This window comes from Parus major, chromosome 5 (assembly GCF_001522545.3).
Source record: "Parus major isolate Abel chromosome 5, Parus_major1.1, whole genome shotgun sequence".
NCBI classification, from domain to species: Eukaryota; Metazoa; Chordata; class Aves; order Passeriformes; family Paridae; genus Parus; species Parus major.
Window position 1 is genome coordinate 17,017,744 of NC_031774.1, and position 22,606 is coordinate 17,040,349.

Below are 22,606 nucleotides of genomic sequence, written 5' to 3' on the forward strand. Positions count from 1 at the left end.
GCAGAGAAAATTCCATTATCTCATTTTAAGAGTATATCTAGGTACAGACTCAGGAACACTCCAGCACTGAGTCACCCTCTCTTTTCACCTGCCATGACTATGACTAGATGTCACACAGGTATGATGTGTTTCTGGCACTCTGAACAAGTTTAATCTTCTTTCCTCAAGTAATACTTTTTTTCTATTTTTTATTTAAACATTTTTTCTTTCTGAAGGTATTCTCGGGAACAAAATATTTTGTCCAATTCTCATCTTGGCTACTGGATGAATAACCAGAACACACACCCAAAGCACATAGTCTTTGATCATTTCCTTCAAAGGGTATGTAGCTGGCCAGAAGAATTTGCAACTATGAGCTTCAAGTATGAGGTCTGGGGGGATGAGAAGTGCATGTGTCCTTTTGGCCTGGGATTCAAAAATCAAAGTTTTTTGCAGTAGCATGTGAACTGACAAAGTATAAATAGAGAAACACATAATTATCCCAGATAACAGCTAACAGATCTTCACTGGAGAAAACAGAGCGTGTGTAGGAGAAACTCACTGTAACTGGGGGTTTTGCAGATGACACAGAAGATGCAACTGGAAGGAGCTCTTGATATCCCACAGCAGTAAGAACTGGCCCCTTCGGTGATGCCACTGCAAGACACAAACCAACAGATTCATGAGTAAAATAGGCAGGTGGTCATCAGGAGTCACTTCAGGAACAAACTTTTCAATCCAGTATTACTGGTCCCACAACCCTGTTTACCTCACCTCTGTACTTCCCCACACACTCTTCAACTTCAGCAGCGTCTGTTACTAAAATGAAACTTGTGTCACCAAATAAACATTAGCTTATTGGAGAAAATCTCTTCTTGCACATTTTCAATACAGAATTGATAACTAAATAAATAAATAAACATTAAAAAGAGGTGACTTTGTCATTGACTCCACTTACAAACTAGAAATATGAGAGTGAACATGCAATGACAAGAGAATAAGGCACACTGGGCATGCAGAGAAAAGTCCAGGTAAAGAGTGTCCACAGAACAGCAGGCTGTGCCATCTAGTCCACCAGCAGCACAAGAAACAAGCTTTGTGGGTCCCAAGGAACAATGCACAGAAAGCACTCACAAGAGAGTGTGGGCTTCTGTTTCCTATACAGGGAAAAGGTCATAGCAAGAAAAAGTGAAATTGGTAAATACTTCTAAACATTCAAGTTTCTGAGGCTGCCAAATGCCAAGGAAACAAGCTTAGTTTTGTGGAAGCAGTTTATGCAGTAAATACCCACAAATAAAAAGCACCTTCTGCTGGGAGTGGGAAAACTTCACCAAGTGATGCTGCATAGGAAAGAGTTTACAGCTACATTCAAATGCATACAAAAATTTGAATGCGTCATCAGCCAATGCATAACAGGTTATATCTACGTAAAAAAGCAGCAGTAAAGTCAGAGCTGTAGACAAAACCTTTTGAGAAGAACAATCCCTTCCTTTACCATGGCAGCTTTATAGTTGATAATGAATTGCACCACTGTTTTGTGCCACAAAATTTTTGCTAGTATATACATTTCCTCAGCATTACATTTGGAACTGCACATAGATTTTATAGTTAAGGACAGTGTAATTATCCTCACTGTAAATTATGTAAGGATGAAAACCCAATCTCTAAAAAAGAACTGTTCTATCCTTAGTGACCACACACAGCCAAGACTGTGCTTTATCTACCCGTTTGAAAGACATTAGGTCTGTAGATCAACAGTGCCTGGCTTGCCATAGTTCAACTCCTACCTTTTTTGCCATCATTTGTCTGGGTTTTTTAATCTTGTTATTTCAGGTGTTTAATAACACTAATTTCCAGATGGTCAAGAAATCTAGCACACCAGCAAGCAGGCTACATCCCTGTTACACATAGGAGTGTCACTGTCTGATATTTTACTGTTATATAAATCAAGCTGGCCCCAAAGAGGCATCAGCAATGCATTCACTAAGCACTGCTTTATTTTGATCTTTCTAAAACAAAGAACTATGGAAGTTTCAAGTGTTTCTTCAGAAGGATAAGCTGCCTGATGATTTTTCAATTTGGTTTTTTTTTTCCTAAACTTGACAAATACCAGGAGCAACATCACCTTTTAAGGAAAAAGGCATCTGAAAGCAAAATCCTGCTTTTAAGCCAGAGTGACTCATAACAGCAAAGATTCTTCCTATAAAAACAAACTCAATCATGAAGTAAGAACGAGCTAGAAGCTCTAGTAATAACAATTCAAACAAATCCTTTTTTCTCCATGACTTTTGTGGACTCACATTGGCTGGTTCAAGCAGGTGCTCTTGGCAGCTACAAAAAAGAAAACAAGTTAGACAGATCACTGGCCTGACCCAGCCTTATCATTCATTTGCATGCCTAGAGAGTACAGTAAACTAGCACAGATGCACAGGAACACACTGCATGCCTTATCTTTTCTATAGGAATGCAGGAGGAAGTCTGTATCTACACCGCAGTCACACGTGCTTTCAACAGAGCTGAGGAGCAGCTCAAGAGATAAGGCAGAGAAGATGCAGGAGCATGCACACAACACTGCCTGCAGCAAGCCTGGGTAGCTGTGCACAGCCCAGTACCACCAGATCTTCATCATGCCCATTAAACAATATTAATAAAGCCTTATGAGGCAGGGCTGATGAGACTGCAGCCCTACCTTCTGAAACAGAGGCGTCAGAAGAGACAGCATTATACTACTGAGAGGACATGACCTCAGTAGGCTGCATCTAAATCTACTATTCAAGTCTAGAAGTCATCCAAAATCCTCCTCTTTGAGGAGCATCATATCCATTGCACAGATTTTCCTTGACCCATTCAACATGTGAGCCCAAGCAACTAAATTTTCAGCAAAGAAGGTGGTGACACTACCAGCAGAGAATCCAGGGCTCCACTTCCCTCTCCACAAATGACCTGCTGTACAACCCCAGGCAAAACATTTTGTCTGCTTGTGTCCCACCTTCATTCTCAGGCTGGGGCGATTTTCTGTCTCTTCTTCTGACCAGGGATCTTCTTTTACAAGACATCCATGTCTAGTTATCATGTGCTGCTGAGCACAATGGGGCCTCTAAGCTTTAAGTTTAGTAACAGAAACCTCAGCTGCAGTGCAACTCCAAGTAGAGCTACAAGGCCCCCCTCAAATCCAGCTACTCCAGGCATCCTGCTCCAGAGACCAGCGGCGTGTTTTCAATCTTTCTGCCCCGCTTATGTCAAATGCTTACAGGCTCTTTGGCATGTCCCACACCACCTGGAGTCCATCTAAAAACTCCCTGACAATTCCCAACCATTTAAGAGATTTATTTTTTTTCAGGCTAACTTTGCAAGTTCTTAGTGGGGGAAAACTACAGCTTAACAAGAGCAAATGAATTGAGTCCTAATGTCAAGTTCAAACTATCTGATCAAAAATCTGTCACAGACAGCTCAGCTCTATAGGTGCTTGGACACCCTCAGATAGATAAAAGTCCTGCACTCTGCTTTTCTTGTTTTGAAATACCTATATTCCGTCTTCCTACTCCTCCATTCCTCCCTTGGCTCTTTTGTGCCAAGGGAGACAGAGATCAAGGTGAGTTCCTGCTGTAACATAGGACAGTTTTTCCTTAGGGCTTGTATTTATCTGCACACACTGGTCAAGGAACCTGGTTTCTAGATGTAGGACACCTCTCAGTGCTCTAGTACTTTCTTGAGCTTGCTGCTACTTCACTGCATCACTCAATGGTTCAGTTGGAATGGACCTTAAAGATCATCTTGTCCCCTGCCCTGGATAGAGCCATCTCCCATTTGACCAGGCTGCCCAAAGCCCCATCCATCCTGGCATTGAACACTTTCAGGGATGAGGCAGCCGTAAGTTCTCTAGACAACCTGTTCCACTGTCTAATCATCATCATTATGCCAAATACCTAATTGAAATATACCCTCTTCCAGTTTAAAACCATTGCACCTCATTCTATCACTGCACTGCCTGTTCATCTTTCCTGTTGACCCACTAAGTACTGGAAAGCTGCTATAAAATCTTCCAGGCTGAACAACCCCAACACCCCCAGCCTGCCCTCAAAGGTGAGATGCTCCAGGCCTCTGATCATTTTTCTGGCCTTCCTCTGGACCTGTTCCAACAGATCCACATCTTTCTGTGTTGGTGGCCCCAGAGCTGGACACAGGTGGAGACTCACTAGAGCAGAGCAGAGAGGAAGAAGCACTTTCCTGACCCATTGGCCACACTGCTTTGGATCCAGTCCACGATACACTTGATTTTCTGGCATATAAGCAGACACTGTTGGGTCATATTCCTTTTTTTCATCCACCAATACCCTGCCAAGCCCTTCTCCTTCAAGTTGCTCTCAACCCATTGTTGCCCAGTCTGTATTTGTGCTTCATTTTTCCCCTACCCAAGTGCAGGACTCTGTGCTTGGCCTTGAACTTCATGAGGTTTGCATGAGCCTATCTTCTCCAGCTGATCCTTAGCCACTGAGTGGTCCAGCTATCAAATCCATTTCTCTCCATTTTAGAGACAAGGATGTTATGTGAGACACTACCAAATGCTTTGCACAAGTTCAGGTAGATGACATCGTTCTTCCCTCATCTACCACCTCTGTAACACTGCCATAGAAGGCCACCGGATTTGTCAGGCATGATTTACCCTTAGTGAAGCCATGTCGGTTGTCACCAGTCTTCTCCTTATTTTCCATGTGCCTCATCATAGTTTCCAGGAGGATTTGCTCCATGATTTTGCAAAGCACAAAGATGAGAGACTTACTGGACTTTTTGAAGGCAAAGAGTGGACATGGCAGTAAACACTGGGTACCGTGATGTGCTAATATCACCTGGGTTTTCATTAATACGAGCTAAACAATCTTTTTCTACCCCTTAAACTAGAAAACAGCTTCATCCTTCCTATTTTGAGGCAACACCCAAACTGTGATAAATTCCAAACTGCAGTCATTTGGGCAGCAATCCTAAAAAACAGAATCATTATCAACAGAGACATCATCAACGGCATTTGATGGTGATCCTAAAATGGCTTTGCTGCGCAGGTCTTCCCATGAGGCCTTACTATGTGACCTCTTTTTGCCAGCAGTCACAGACACCCAGGGTTAGATTTTAACAGGACAGCAGAGAAATGTTCCAGTTTGTGTCACAACAGCACACAGGACATATATGTGTAGCATGACTCAACCCCCCTGCCATGCAGAGAACACAGAAATTGCAAATTGCCAGCACCACATAGATTAGCCACAGTCACCTTCACCAGTGGCAAGGGGCCTTTTTCAGTCCCTGCTCTGCTTTCAACTGCTGCAACTAATTCAGATAATTTACTGACTGAACTCTTGTATAGACACACAGTGCCTGTAACAAAACAGAAAAAAAAAAAAAAAAAAGCTATTCTCTGAAGTCCGACTCAAAACAAGAGGCTGTGGAAAATATATTTTAAAGCAGACTTGAGTACTGCTTGCTCTTGTTTTTAAGAGGAAAAATACCAAAAAGAAATGTCAGCAAGATTCTTCTCTGTACCACCACCCACCAGTCTCCTACCCACTCCTGGTTTTTTATTTATGTGGGTTTTTTTAATTAAGGTAACTTGTATTTTTTGCCTACATGGTCTCCCATCAAAAAAAAACTCCACTTGACAACTTGCAACCATTTGAAATCTCTTCCTTCAGCTTCTATTGTTTGATGCAAGACATCTTCACACTGTCAGGAAAGACTACTCTCCTGCCATGTCCACAGCCATCACCATGTACTCAAGCCCCAGCAAATCTGCCAGATAAGCTATCTCCAGCTGGTATCTTATATATATATTATATATATAAAACATGGGGGAATATATAAATAGTTATTCCCTTCCTACTCCTATTTTAGGATTTCCTGAACTATATGCTATTCTTATCCTCCTTAGGTCAGTATTAACCCTGACAACCATATTTCTGCAACATTAGTTCACTCTTGTCTCTGGAAACCACTGGATTGATTTTACTTTCTGGGGTTATTCTTGACATAATCCAGGATACGGAACTGCAGCCCATTTATGTATCAGCTCTTAAACTGATGAGCACGTGTAACTTCTATTAGAGTTAGTGCAAACAGCAGACTGTCACTCAGGCACTCTGCTCCAAATATCCACTTGCACTCTGCATCCCTCCTGTGAGCTTGAAAAAGACTTTGTTAAATATTTGCATTCTATGTTTCTGCTTGCAAAGTCATCTGTGCTCAGCACTGATAGCTGCAAGATCTGTGATCCTGCTTTGGCTCTTCCCAAGCCTCAGCCTAACTGGTAACAAAGTCTGTTCTTCTCATGCAGAGCTTTTACTTTTATGATTTTTATTCCCAAATACAGAGCACAAATATGAGGCTTTACATTCTTCCCTAATCTGGGCATTCTAGAGAGAATCAGCAACACAAACAACCCATCCCTTAGGAAGAATGAGAGTGTCCAGTGTAACTGTCTGGGGCAGTTACTCCTCAGAGCAGGTAAACAAAGGAGGCAACACAGGCGACTCCTGAAGGTCTCTCTGCATCAATCACTGCTTTCCTTCCTTGTCATGTAACTCTCAAGGTCTGTCTTTGTATCTCGTGCTTCTAGATCCCCAAGAAGATCTCTGCAGCACATGCTACGTGTCACCAGAGAGCACAGAGGCAGCTCCCATGACACCCTTCTGTATCTGTCAAAAAGGAAAGGCTTCCTGATGTCGACTTTTCATTCATAATCAAGAAAAATTATTAATGCAGGTAATAATAGTAATATTTTCAAAATTCATAATTAACTCACAATTATTCTAAGTTCAAAACATGATACCATAATTAAGGTCTGCAGCTTTAAACTTGGTTTCTGCTTTTAGCTGCTATGCCTAAAAAAAGGGCTGATTCTCCCTGATTAGTAACTATAAAAAATATAAATGTTTAGATTAAAATATCCCATACACTAAAGTTCAGCATGCAAATTTGTTAAGGAAAATAGAACACCATTCATTTAACTAAGATATGCAATAAATAATACATTTATTCAAATTTAATTTTTCCCATTTTAGATGTGGATTTACTTTTTATTCAAGTTGGGGTGGTGGGTTTTTTTGTTTCTTCTTTTGTTTTCCTGTGATTTTTTTATTTGCTTAACTTTTACTGCCCTTGGAAGTAAACTGTTGTTAAGGGAACTTTCCTGTCTGACCATCCAGAAGCCACTGTCAGTCACACCACTCCAGACTTTCACTCCTGGGACCAAAGTCCCTTCACAGTGGGCAGCACCAGGTCACAGCCCCCTGCCTGTGGCTGCCACTCTGTTCCCCACCCAGAGCACAGCCTGCAGCTCCCACTGCAGCTGCACTTCCAGCTACCTGGGTGTCCACACCTCAACAAGAGAAGAAGGCAGGTTTAAAATTGCATTTTAAATTGTTTCTAAAAGAGTATTATCTGTAATGAAAGAAAGGCAATGTGACTGCATCAACCAAAAATAGAGAGAATATCTCACCATCCCTCATTCAGTCTTTCTTGAATCCCTTCCTGACACAAGCTATATATGACATTCTCAACTCTCAATCAGTCTCACAACCTCACAAGTTACCTGTCATGGAACTGCTTCTGTTGTAGAACTTCAATGACAAATATTCTCCTTACACCTGCAGAATAGGCTATTGCTCTCACAGGTTATCCTGGCACTGCAATGAACTCTTTTTTCCAGACGATTAGGCCATTGATTTCCTGTGGTTCAAGCACTTTCATTTTCCTTTAAAGCCCTCGCCAAACCTGCACTAGCAAATATTTCTTAATTTAGACACTACTAAATGGTTAGGGAAAGTTTAAATCTCAACCTGATTTGTCATTATTTCAAATTCACCACTGAAGAGGTTTCTTTTCAGAGAATACATTTAATTGCACATCTATGATTATGATTATACACACAAACAAATATAGACACAGCACTGTTTAAACGCATTGATTCCAATACTCATCCAGATTCTTAAAAACATTCCAGGGCTTTGGGAAAAATAGGGTATTTAAAAAATATGACAGGTACTTAGCTCCTGAAATATATTCCCAGTGAACATAGCCAACTGTAAGCCTTTAAACAGAGATCAAAGGTATTTTCTAAAGGAAATACTCCAATTCCCAAAGAGCTGATATATTGCCTACAGTATCCCAGCATTACACACACTTGTCTCTCTGTCATCCTTAACAGCATAAGGACTATTCTTCCCGTGCTGTCATGGGTATGGACCTGAGACACCACGAGGATGACAAAACCAGCAAGCGCAGGATCCTCCCCACTCTCCAAGCTCCCTCTGAGCAAGGGTAGTGCAGCACTGCCTGAGCTGACTGATAGTTTACTAGCTAGGTCCAGGGTCATGCTACACTTTTTCAGAGGTGTTTGCGGCATGACAGTGACTCACAGCAGCATTCAAGCTGTCCTGAGATCATCCACAACACTTGACAAAGTGCAGGAAGACAGAAGTGACCTTCCCAAAGAGTCTGCTGCACAGCTGGGAGCTGAACCAAGTGCCACCATGCTCCCAGTGAGCACCCAGCTCCATGGAGAGCTACAGGTAGACATCTTCCCACAGACATGCCCAGAGCAAATACTTAGAAGCACCTGTGCAAGGTAGACAGGAAAACAGACAATGAAGGCAAAGGAAATTTTGGTGGTAACAACAACAGTTTATACATCACTCAATTTCCTATTCAAGAGCATGGCATTCTGAGTTTTCTAGTACTGTAATATGTGCAAAGTATTTGCTTGTTTGAGGGGAAGGGGGGGAATTTTTAAACCTTTTCAGCTTATTCTTTTAAGCTAGTGACTTAAAACAACTGCTGCCTTAATTTTGTTGCTGTGGATACACCAACACACATTTTCTTCCCAGAAAATCTCCAAAACAATAAATTACATCATACAAATTTTACCATGGTCCATCCAGGGAGAAGACACACCTCTCCTATCTTTGCTCTTTGCAGTAACTTTAAGTTACCACAAACGCATTCGTAGTTTTAAGGCAAGTTTTGATCTTTTGCTCTCCCGAACCAACCATCCAAAACACACAATCCAAGTGAGTTTTCCATCTCGGATTGCAGCACTCCCTCTGCTCTGCTCTTCCATCTGGCCACAGAGTAGCTGGCAGCGGCCCAGGCCCCCGTGCTGGCAGAGCAGCGCGGCATCGCTGCAAGCCCATGGGCCAGCCATCACAAATAACGCTCCTGGCTGGGCCACAGCAGCCCTGGCAGGCGCTCCTGGTCAGTGAAGAGCTGCTGTGCAGCAATTTCAGAGCGCTGGGCTTTGGCAACAGAGTGAGCGCTGGATGTGACCCGCTCTGGGGAAGCACAGCGCAGCACAGGTCTGTCTGAGCTGGGACAGCAGCATTCACACTGTCCAAAGAGAAACACCTTCAAACACACCAGTATCAGAATCGGGGACAAGATGAGAGACTTATTATAGAATAACTGCACTGAATACACTGACAATTTTTGATCTACACAGGAATCAAATTATCACCTTTGGACAGGCTCAAATACAGTTTATAACTCACACTTACCTGCACAGTTTAGAAAGCATCTAAATCAATACTTATGTACTAAGTTTCTATACCAGAAAACCATATTGCTGGTACCCCAAACATCTTCCCTCTGGAGAAGGATTCAGGAAACAGATTTAATGGGATCCTTGCCACCAGTAGGCCCCAGAAAAACCAAAAGGACCCCACCAAAAATCATCATTAGTTTCTGTGTTTGCTTGAAGTTCCATTGTAGAAATGTAGGCTGGCATAAAGTACTGCAAATATATCGGAATATTTTACACTCTGTCAGGAGACCCTACCTGGTCCAGAATCAACAACTTTAAATTATTTAATGGTTTTCAAAAGTTTTGTGCTGAATCAGTTACAGCAATGCCACACTGCACCATATTAGTTAAAGAAACTTGACAGTAGATGCAGTTCTTTGCCTCCTGACCTGATCCTTATTACACAGGGAAAGCAAATACCTACAGAGCTCGAATCTTCACTTCTCTGCCCTCAGTTCTCACACATTACAACACTTCAACTTACTGGTCCATCTTCCAACCAAGATCTGCCCTTCAAATCCATCTATCACAGTACCTCTTTACTACATTTACCTCAGGAAATTTCTGGGGTTTTTTGAGGCAGACTGGCCAGTGTAGCATACAAGTAATTGCTTGCATATGCTTCCAAAAAATGGGGGGAAATAGGAAAAAAATATATATCATATATACATTAAAATAAATATTTAAAAAAAAAAAAAGCTCCACATAAGTCTATGATGAGACAGAGAGCCAAATGTGAAATTTCAGAAATTCAGAGAAGACAAAGATACCACCCTCAAGAAAACTGAAATTTAAAGCACTCTGCACTGCTGTCTTGCGGTTTGCTACAATCACACAAGAGCTGGCAAAGTAGATGAAATGCTACAGGTGGAGATTAAACTTGCAGGGATAACAGCTGTTCACTGGCCACTAGTAGCCTTACAGCATTATGGCTAACCAGCATATTTCTTGTTAGAAGCACGCCAGGTCAATAACAATGATGATGTCTTATCTTTACCTCTCCCCAGCAGTTTCTGCCATCTGCCTTTGCTCTTCTGTCTCACCTTCAGCCTGGCACAAGTCTAAAACTACTCTAGTTTATCCTTCATACATGCATGTTGTTATCCCCTTTGTACAGCTAGTGCTGCATTCAATGCTTGGCTGATGCCCATCCTTTACTATACTAGAATGCACTACTCTATTGAAAACATAAATTTAATTTGCAACTGTAAGAAATTCTGCTGTTGCGATCTACACTGAGACTTCACTAAAGAAATATGCTGTGGCTGTATCAAACCCTTGTATCACTTACGATATAAGTAAACTCCTGCTATGAAGATAACATCCTCTCACTTCTGATCTGCTTTAACATTAGGCAGTTCATGGGAGGATAAAGCAGAAAGATGATACCTCACAGCTGGATGGGAACATGAGCCGAAAGTCAGCCACAGGAAGTCAAGCAAATTCTGGACCTGTCTGGAAATAATTCCTCATTACAGGACAGGTTGTGAAGTATTAAATGATCCAAGTTGCTCTTCTGCTACAGAGCAGAAGAGAGGCATAAGAAACAACACCCTAACTTAGAAATACAAGATTTTTATTTATTTTTTTTTTGTAACTGGTCCATGCTTTCCATGATATGCCAATACCATAATATTCCCAACACTAAGCCAGTTACAGGATTTCATCTCCAATGAGCACAAATCCAGCCAGTTTTACACCACCTCCTTTCCAGATATTAATCTCCCAATGTAGGCGATGCTTATCAACTCATATGGAAGTCCCCCGCAATTCCATGAAGCAAGGTCAGTTGATACTGATTAATGATCTGGCTCAACATATCCACTGATATGTTGAGGAACTGACGCACTCATTAGCTATCCTAAACAGCAGGATATTACAGTAAATGATGACAGCTGCTGTGTGTAGCTTTTCAAACCTATTTTCTATGCCTTCAAATAGAGCTAGCATTGGAGGTGTCCTTTACAGAAAAAAGAAAAAGCATCTATAGATCAGCACTCTGTACAGAGTCCAGCAGTCTGCGAGTGTTACTTGACAGCATTTACAAAGCAGTGACGCACACAGTGTAAAGCTTTTGCTAACACCAATCCACATGGAGTGCCTTGAGTAAAAGCAGACACTTAAAAAGTGTAAAAAACACTCTCCTCTCCTTATTTTCCCCAACATAAAGCCTGGCATCCTCCCTGCCTCCTCTATGAACCCCTGAGCTCTTCTTTCTGCCTTTATAATGTTTGTAATTTCTCTTACTTTTAAAAAGTATGTGAATAGAGGCACAGCTTGAATTCACAAGGGGAAAATAATGTTTTCCTATACCTCCTAAAATCTCTCAAAATCTAAATATTTACAGACATTCTGTTATGCCCCTCTATATGTCTTCACAGACTTCAAAAATGTCATTCCACCTGGCTGCTTCTTCCAGTCTCTCCCACACCCATGCTGCTGTACTTACCACAAAAGAGTTAGCAGAAGGCAGCAAACAGGACAGGACAGCTTGGGCCCTTTCACCTCCTGTGCATTTGCACAATGGGTATTGTTCCTGCCTCAAAGACATCACAATTTAAACAGATGAGGCTGTGAAAAAAAAAACCTGTTTACCTCATTTATAGGTGTTCAGGAGACTAGGAGCCTTAGTCACGGTCACAGAAATTTATGGCAGAAGAAATGAACTCATACATCTCAATTCATTAGTATAACTCCAGTAACATCTTTCCTTTCAAGAGCAGGGTGTCCAGTCATTTCTCACCATGTGAGGTCAAAAAGGACTTTAGCTGCAGACAGAAATTTTTCTCTTATTCTCCCTGATCTGAGAAGTGACGATGATTTCCTGGACTTCATTACTTGAATGCATATACATGAACGGTTACAGCAAATCAATGTTAATGCAACAAACAAGGTATGTCCTCTTCATACCTGTGATAACTGCTCTCTTGGGTACTCTAAGAAATAGCCTCACAAAAACATCCCAGGCTCATTTCCCTGACTGTTTGCCTCCTGAATTACTGGATCTGAATATATACATGGAAACTGAGGCACATATAAGAAAGAACAATAGTGAAAAAAATTCCTTCAGACCCATTCCTCTCGGAAACTCCTTAAGTTGTGCCTGCAAGATAAAATAAACTAACAGTCTAAAGGTTCCATGGAGAAGAAAACACCAATCAACCAGGGAGACAGGGTGAGCAAGTGGGAAAAGTACACAGTGAAACAAGCTGAGAAAGCTCTGCTTTTATCCCCTCACGGAGGCTACCTGAAGGGAGCCCAAGGCTGATACCTTTTTGAGAAGAAGCAAGCAGTGAAAGAATAGGAGACTGAAGCTCTTTGCCACTTTTTTATCATGCTGATGGAACGCAGCAGGAAGCTGGTCTTGCAGCTCAGGACAGTTCTTCTTATCCTGTAAAAAACAACTTCACAAGACTTGTGCAGTGGTTTGTGCAACACATCCTAACCATCTCTGTGAGAGCAACAGGCACTAAAGGCATAAATCCTGCGCTACAGAGCTATGGCTCAAGGCAGCATGCTGCAAGGGAGAGGAAGTGATTCTAATTACAGCTCTGATCCCTTTGCTTCTGCCTGCAAGAGAAGTCAAATTTAAGGAATCTGCTTAACCAGTGATGCCTTTTCTATGGTAGTAAAAAGCCACCCACTTCGAATTCTGGACTAGCCAGGCAGCATAGTACCTTCTTCATCTCCATACCCAGGAGCCTCTCAGCAACTCCAGCTCACCATAATTACATGTAAACTTACACAGAGCACATATCAGCCAGTTTTGAAATGGGAATGAAGTTATCAGATGATCAAACTTGAGGAAACTTCTGTAACCTCTAAGTAAGCATCAACAAGACAGTGTAAAAACCATAACGTGCTGCTTCAGAGTATTTTCCTTTTCAGAGGCTTTGTCAGAGTAACAATCCTCATACACACTCCCCGAGTCACCAACTGGAGACTTCACATGCCTCAGTTCTACCCTCACGTCAACAGCTCCAATTTAGAAATCAGAGCAGAAAGAGAACATCAAACACATTCATCAAGATACTCTCATCTCTCACTTGCTAAACAGAATTATATTTACATTAGCAGCATCTGTCAGGGAATTAATACAAAAGCAAGCATTTTTTGGCCAATTTATCAAGTAACAAGGATATTTCCTGAGCAAACACTTCCACTGCCCTATTAGGTGCACCCATCTAACCACTGTGCCAGTAAAGGCACATAGGAGTCTTTTCTCTTCAATAAAAACCATCACAGGAATGAAGCAAAAGGATTGCAATAGATAGGAGAAACAGCCCTTTCAGAAAAGCATCAATATGTTTAAATAAAGATACTATCTTAGAAAGAGCAAATAAACTGCAGTATTTTCCTTCAGATAAAAAATAAGCAATGTTTAAACAAGGTAGTCATTTTGCACTGATGGAATCAGGCCAACTACTGCAAAATAACACTTTACTGAAAAAGCTTTCCAGTTCATAGCCATTGGTATTATCCCAGAATAAGAATGCTGGAAACTGGATAGTTTGTGGCACTACAAGAGAAAGTTAGAGTAGTACATTTATAACACTCTGAGACAGCAAATGCTATAGTCTGTTTGGTACAGTACCCATCTTCCCCCTCAATCATAGATGCAATCACCCTCACGTATTGTAGTGTAGTCCCACTGCCAGGCAAGAGAATGCTGAACAGTATGGATGTGAGGAGGTGGATTCCACAAAATCCAGCCATTGGGGAAGAGAATTTTCCCTCTGTTTCCCACTGCCTTTTTAAGGAGCATGCAGCTTCTGTGGATCTTGCTACTGGGCACATTTTGTAGAGCAGAAAGTAATTCCATTACAGATTTATCTCTTTCTTCTACTAACCCTTCCTTTGTAAAATCAGCAAGTAAAATTTCTGTAAGGTCAAAACTGGCTTTTCACCCTCTAGGGACCCAACTGGTCTTTTCAAGCAGTTTAATAGCCTTTATCTTTTGAAAACATTTCAATTGTGTGGTTGACTCCTCTGATTGCCCTTGCATTATAAATATATCTGCAAGCCCTGCTGACAGCATGAGGCACATGTTACACAGCATAGCCAAGTGACATTTTTCTGTTGAATACACAGAATTATAGGAGCACATTCCGAGGATATCATCTATCCTCTAATGCCTACAAATTCTAAGGAGACCTTGAGCCAGCTTGCAAAGTGGCCAGGCTGATTCTGTGACAATATTCATGCAGCTTTAGCCTTACTCGGCAGTGAGATGCATCATAGACCATCTTCCAAGACTGACATTCCATTCCTAACCATTGCATGATTCTACATCCTGCACAGAAGAGTGACTTCATTCAGGCTACAATAAGTCTTTCAGCCTCTACTCTCCATTAGATTTTTGCTCTGGTCATACAGGACTATTAAAGCATGAACAGGTCCTGCTGATCGCTCCTCAGCTCTCCAGATGACAAATCCCCATAAGGACATGACCACAGAGCCCTGCTTAGTGTGATTCTGCCAAGTGTGTGCTGCTGTGGTAGCCATCGGTTCCTGCTGTTCTCAACCCTCAGCAACCCCACAACAGAAGGGTCCTTTGAGAGACTGCTTGCCCAGCCTCCCTTCCTGAACCCAGGTGAGCTCCCCTTCTACCTAAACTCTCCAGTTTATATACTGGCCATGACATCCCATGGTGTGGAATATCCCTTTGGTCAGTTCGGGTCACCTGTCCCAGCTGAGCTCCCTCCCAGCTTCTCTTGCAAACCTCCTCACCATGCTAAGGAAGTCCTTGACTTAGGATAAACACGACTCAGCAAAAAACCAAAACATCCTTGTGTGTTACCAACCCCATTATCATTCCAAATACACAACACAGCACTGTGACAGCTACTGAGAAGAAATTAACTCTACCCTAGCTGAAATCAGGACAGCAATAAACATCTCAAATGGTAGCTTAAGAATCTCCAGTCAACATGTGCAGGAGAAAAAGGAAAAATAATTTTTAATAAGCATCATCAGTTATGCAAAGGTGCAAAGAAGATATTTCCAAAGGAGATTTTTCTGTTATTAGGTCGAGCATCTCAGATAGCTCACAATTACAGAAAATCCCTAACCACACCACTGACACATGAGGGGAAGGACTTTGTGATCCAAACAATTTTTTAAGAGACCTACAGACAAGGAGCAGTACAAGATACTTTTGCAGATTATATCCTGCTGCAGCCATTGTGCATGAAGTGCTCTGATTATATTACAAGGAAATATTTGTCCCTGCTGAAGATACTTTACTTGGTGTGGCTCTGATTTCCACACACACACCTTAGCAGAGCCTGAAAAATACAAACCAGCTTCTTGCAAGCTTATTTGGATGTTGAGTATTTCAAGCTCTAGGTACCTCAAAACCTTAAATACAGCAAAACAAGTTGAATGCTATCATCTCACTTCACTTTGCTGACTGCAGAAAAATATCCTAGAAACCCATTTCTTCACATAGCTAATTCATCTTCCCTGTGTGGGAAGAAGCCAGTTTCCTCAGAGAACAGAACAGTGTGCCAGAGACAGCCACTGATGTACTGGCTTTTAATGTTGATTTCATATATCTTGTTGGACTGAAGCCATGACAGAGGCATTTGTTATTCCTTCCCCTCCAAGCTTGTACCAAAACACAAACAAGGTCTTCACCGTAAGACCAGTAAAAAGCAGTTAGCTTATTTCCTTAAAGCAACACAAAATATCTCTACTTAATTCTTATTTTTAGAATGGAAACCAAGTTTTAAGTTTATGAGGATTTTTTAAAAGGAATCATATTCCAACCTAATTCTTCCATATTCTATTTAGGACATTCAAGTAACCTTTCAAGTATTCCAGAGAACAATGTCCACCCAAAGTTTCTGTGATAGAAGGTTCCTTTTTTAAGTTGCACACATAATGCCACTTTGACTTCTGAGGTTAACTCAAGCTTTACAAATATAGCAGAGTGTCAAATACTGCTTTCATTTAGTACAAAAGCATGAATTCTCCTATTTGCATTTTTCCCAAATGTCAATACTTCACTGGAAAAACAGAGTTGAAAAGTCAGCATAGTTTGTTTCTCTTTCCTGCTCTACAGCTACAAATATGGTGGATAAGTCAGAAACCTACTTATTCTATAAATCAAACTGTCACAGGACCTTGTCTTTTCTTTAAAATAACGCCTAGCTGTATCTTTCATTGTTAAAATACTTTTAGTAAGTCAAAACTCTCAATGACCAAAAACAGCCACCTAGAAATGACTCTATTTAAAAATTAGATAATGTTACATACAGGACACAATATGATAAATCCATCTCCTCCCAGAACCCTTTTGCTTTATCAGCATTTAAAATAGTAAAGCTGGGGGAGGGGAGAAGGCCATGGGGAAGATTAATTCAAGTGAAACTAAAATTAAAGTATGAATGGGTGTCATTGCAGTCTCTATTCAAATGTTTTCAAATCACCAGTAATCAATTCAGCTATAGCAACCAATGACAAAGCTACTTGAAAACAGTATACAATGAAAGATTTAAAGGAGCTGCTGAAGTTTTTTATTTGCCACCCGAGATCACAGCCACCATCAGGGTTCTGTGTTTCTTGAGTCGTTGTCCTCAGTTTCAAACTATAGCCATATGTTTCACATTAAAATGAAGGACAACCAAGTGTCCTTGAAGGATCAGACACGGTTCTCTTCTAAAAATCATGCACTCATCCCATGGTTGCATAACCAGGCACGAATGGACCTCCTGCATCCTCGTGATTTCCCTGTTGCTGCTAACATCTGACACCATTCACATGCTGGACACCAAGACATGAGGAAACAAAAGCAACATCTCAAAGTAATGGGGAGCAAACGACATCTCCACATCTCCAAGGCTGGCAATGCAGAGGACTATGATAGGTGAGCTGGCTCCCAGCCTGCCAGAACTTTGGCTTCGTCAGCCACAGCGATTTGGCAACCTCTGTTTGTTACCGCAGACCTCCATCGGTGAGGGATTGTTGTTGAGCTATTGAGAAACATTTAATGAGAACCACATGCTTCCCAAGTGCTCTGGGATGTAACCTAGCACAAGAGAAAAACAAGAAAGTTCAACAGCTTTTATGACAATACAAGCATTTTGGCTTTTACGTGTGTCTTGCAGTAAAACATGCAGTGACCCGTGCCCTCTGCCAGCTCTGGAGAGCCCCTGCCATCAGTGTGAATGATCACACTGCCAATAGTAAATCTGTCACCCCTGCTGGGATGAAACATTCCCATCTTAGCTAAAGCCCTGATCTACAGCTGCATTAGGATACACAGATCTCTCCCTGGTGTTGCAGGGGACATGTGGAATTGCAGAGCATACCATGAACATACTATGCAGCTGCATCTAAAGACTTCTCATCAACATGAAGACAGGCAGCATAAGAGGAATACTATCAGAAGGCCCCTTTTTCAAAATGTATTTAGGGACTTTATAAAAAATTACACTGATTTAAGTTTTCAAATCAGCCCCCAAAAAAAAAATCACATTCAAAGAGAGCAAGCATCCTACACCTAAGTTCACAGAGCAAATTAGGAGCAGAGCTAAGTCTGCTCAGCCTCACAAACCCCTGTTCTCACTGCTACAGCTGCAGCAGTTAGGCAAAAGTTATACACAGCCATATGTATTTACAGCATTACACAATAAACCAACATAAAAATCAACACTGGGTTATATTGTGGGAAGTGCCATCCAGATGGCAGGCAGATCTCGAGTTATTGCTGCAGGCAGCCGAGAAAAAGATCCTGGATGGAAGGACACTGCACTGGCAGGCAGATGAACCAGAACAGCAGCTCTCAATCAGCAAGACCTGCCTCTTCAGCAAGGTGCCAGCATCGTAGGGATGAGATACAGGTGACAGCCTGCAGTATCCCCCAGTCATACTCCTGGCACCAGGACCTGAAGTCAAGGTATCACTGCAGAGTAAGTTAAGATAGAAGGGAAGTGGATTCCACCAGGGTGAGGAAGGGAGAAAGGGAAAAAAAATAATAATAAAAAAAAAAAATCACCCTTTTTCACCAGAAAGGCTACAGAAAAACAGGAAACATTAAGCAGAAGAATCTGAACAGTTATCCTCTAAGCAAGAATGAACTCCCAGATAAATACCTTTGTGTATGCAGAGCAATGTGCTTATCTATATCTCAGAAACAGAAATAGCTACAAGCTACCTGATATTATGCATAAATCAGACGAAACTACTGAAAAAACACATCATCCTGAAGTAAAAGCACCCACTCCAAACCAAGAGCCCTGACTGAGTTGGCTCAGTATTCCCATAGCCTCTCTCCCATCCCTTCACTCCCTGTATTCACTGCCCCTTGCAATCAAACAAGGCATTTTTCCAGCCTGGCTCCACACCACAATGTACAACAGTCACCTGCCTTCACAGTCAAGGGCAGCACAGCTTCCAAGACCTTGCTGAGACAATGCAAGCCTAAGTGGCACAGACTCCTTTCAGTGCTGGCATTTTACCCTGCTTCGCACAATCCAGGAACAAGTGCAGTGGTCCCACACACGTCTCTTCCAGGGCCTAACGCAAAGTTCAGCAGCAGCAGGGGTCAGTGGAAAGTTCCAGATGGTTCAGGCACTTTCATCTTTTTTCTCCAAAGCTGTCAAAATAAACCATCCCAAACTTTCAAAAAGTCTCAGTCTGCTACTACAGATAAAAACCACTACGCAATAATGGAAATGGAGAAATGAGATAATGTCTCAGAGACACACAGAGAGCATCAGAAGTAAAAAAGGCTAGAGCATCACTGAATTCAACCTCAAAAGTCTCTTTTAATCATCTAGTGCATGCCCCAGACAAGGAATACATTACTTTTTACTGCTAACTGGTGAGGGCCATCTTCTCTATAAGGAGCACCCATAAGACATGATGAAGCAAATGTCAGGAACAAAGTTAAGTAGTGTGTGCTATAAATTTCAGAGACAGTTATTTTCCAGCAGTCATTTTAATATTTGAAAGGTTTTATTGCATTGGGTTAATAGTGATTTTATTACATAACCAGAGCCCTACAAAATGCAAAAACAATCACTGGGAAAACATAGCAATTGGTTCTCAAAGCTTAATTGGCAGATCAGCTTTCTCAAGAAGATTTATTCATGCTCTGCTTCGATTTGACACTGAACTCCTTAGAATTTTCACTTTAAAAATAAAAATTCATACTGCATTCTAGAAGTTGAAATCCTTACCCTATTTACTAAACCAGTAAGTCTGCTAAAATTTCCTCCATGATCCTTAGTGACATCATTCTCGGACTCATTTACCAAAGAACAACAACAACTTATTTGGCCTTATTCTTTTTAATAAGAAACACTGCAGAGAGCTTCTAACATGAGATGCAGCTTCCTTAAAGCAATGGAGCAGTTCCCAGCTATCACACCAAACCTCATTATACTCATTGCTTGGCAAGCAATATTTTTTGCATATTTATTCTGGCAATTTCTTCCAAAGCTTACTGGAGCTAATGGGTTTCAAAATCAGGTGCTAAAAGGGAGATGGGTTCTAAAATGAGTAGCCCAAACCAAGTTATTCAAACCAAACACATTGAAGGAATTAAATCCATCAACTTTTTTGTTCTGCCTGAAACTTAAGAGCTCTTTACCCCTGAGCTAACATCACAACAGGACTAATTCCAGCTCTAAACCATGGAGGAACATTTCTGAGTAATCTCAGTGTGCCTGCTAGATTTCAAGGATAAATTAGTGCACTCTTTTTGCACTAGCTCTGCCATTCATCTCCACTGCTAAGTTACTCAGCAGGCAAGAAACAGAGATTCCAACACTAAGGTAATTCCCGCCCTCTAATACATATGTCTGGTTACTATCGTATGTCTTCCACTGGCAGGAGAAAGTGAGGTTATGACTGTGTGTGAGCTGTGTGGTGCTATAAATCAGAGCAAGCATATTTTAACAGTCAAGGAACCTCTTTTTTATACAAACTTTGTTCAAGGAAGGGATTTTGTCAAACACTGTGAGCAGAAACACCCTCTTTGCAACAGAACAGATGTCGATTACAAAATCCACAAGCCCTCTGTGTCAAAAACAATTATTCAGAGAACATCCTACACCTGCACAGTTGAGGGTCAGATTTAAGACTGGGACCCATTTGCATTTACAAAGTTACAGTGAGCATGCAAGTCTCCCAGCTGCAATAAATACAGCTACAGAAATAGGGACAGAAGGCAGAGACTCCAGTCCTTGTTCAAGTCCTGAATGCTGAACAACAGACTCTAGGGATTTGCAAATTTATTGAGGAGATTAAAGGCACACAGACATTTAAAGGGATTTTCAAAAGTACCTAAGCAAGTTAAAAGCTTTGAAAATTTTACTAAGCATCTGTTCACATCTCTGGAAACTTAAATACATTTGAAATCCAACCCCAAGAGCATATTAAAGGCAAATTCAATCTGAGGAACTTAACAAGCATACTAAACTTCATAGTCTCCAAAAACTGTGTTTATTCACACTTGCCTTAGTTGAAGAAAGCTTTTAAGAAGTCTCTCTTCTAGACTCCCTGGCATGAGAAAACAGGAAAAATTGTTCATGTGAATGAGTGATGAATGTAAGAACAAGAAAAGATAGGTCAGTCTAGAGGACAGCATCCTTGCTACTGGGGTTCAGAAGAAATGCAGTGAAGCAACGTGACCTGGACAGTAATTTTCCCACTCTGAGCCACAGTCTTCTCACATTTTTCAGCCCACTGAGCTTACATGCTTTTTTTGGATCAGAGAATTTCTATTACTCTGTACCCATACAGGGGCTAGTCCACAGCCTTCATGTCCTCTAGCAATGCCTTAAACACTCTGCTATAACCTGATTCCTAGATGAATTCATGAGCTCTAGATCAATTTCCTGATTAGAATTAGTTAACTACATAATACTTAGAACAACCTGAGCCTACCACTGGGTAGAGTTTTTCAATACATGTCTGTATATATAACACCAATGTTCATAATAAATGGTCCTTAAATACCTAAAACATATGTAAACATGTTTTAATATGCCTTTATATATAGATACATAGACAAATGCAAGCACCAGGCTCTTGGGTATGTAAATGGCATTTTATAAAGGTCATCTTTTCATGCAGAAAGAAAGACTGATGAAGGTTAATTAAATTAAAGTCTACATTTATCCAAACTCTCCAAAGCAAGGACTTTAATAGCATCCTTAAATAACAGCCAGCAGTTTTAAAATATCTTTGAGAACATGATGATCAGATAAGTCTTGGAGCAAGGCAGAAAAAATCAACTGCACTGCACAGGTTGTGTTTCTCTGTTCCCTCAGAGAAGTTTGCAGAGTGATGGGGGAAGGGCTTAATTGTTGTGTTGGGGAGTATTAATTGGGAAAAAAAAACAAAAAACGAAGTGGTTTACTGCTTCTGAGCCTCTGCTGCTCCAATTCCAGAACTTGTGTAACAATCACCATTCATAACTTTGCCTGTACAGGCCTTCAGACAGCAATGACAGCCTTTCAGTCAGGATCTCTGTGCTGATGCATGTTAGCACAAAATGCAGCAGAAGAAATCCTGTAGCAATGAAACAGCCAAACTCCTGTCAAAGGCCAAAGTAATTTCAACCACTGCATTCCTGGGGGTTTTGCTGCAAGCATGCAACACCAGCAGGGTAAAGAACTGAGAGCTTACTGAATTCAAGACAACACATAACACATGCAACCCAACTGCATCAGGATGCTCTACATGCCTATCAGGCCCCATGGTTGTTGTGCACACTGCACAGGAAAGAAGTCCTGTGATGGCATCTGCATCCAGCAGGCAGGCAGCAGGAAGACCAACTCTTAAGGCAGTAAGGACACAGGGTTACACAGTTCCCAGTGGAAGAGGTCAGAGGGTGTTGCCACTGCCCCCATGCCCCATAAATCACACACTACAAACTAACATTAGACAGCTGTCATTTTTAGTCAAACTTGGTTACACAGCAGTAATTCCCATGCAGTTGCTATCTCCACATCTGCAAACCAAAACAAGGAGACAGTGCCCTGCACTGGCATCAGGACAAAAAGAGAATCTACAAACATGACTTTCCAACCTTGCAATTTAAGCACG

General features: G+C 41.3%; 1 protein-coding gene across 3 annotated transcripts in view; it reads right to left on the reverse strand.

The window, feature by feature from the left end:
- Window positions 1–22,606, reverse strand: part of TSPAN4 (tetraspanin 4) — a 423,214-nt gene that overhangs the window by 354,862 nt on the left and 45,746 nt on the right. For all 3 annotated transcript variants that reach the window (XM_015631555.3, XM_015631554.3, XM_015631557.3), the window contains exon 2: window positions 542–636. The gene's annotated coding sequence lies outside the window, so the exon portion shown is untranslated. The remainder of the gene's footprint in view (window positions 1–541; window positions 637–22,606) is intronic.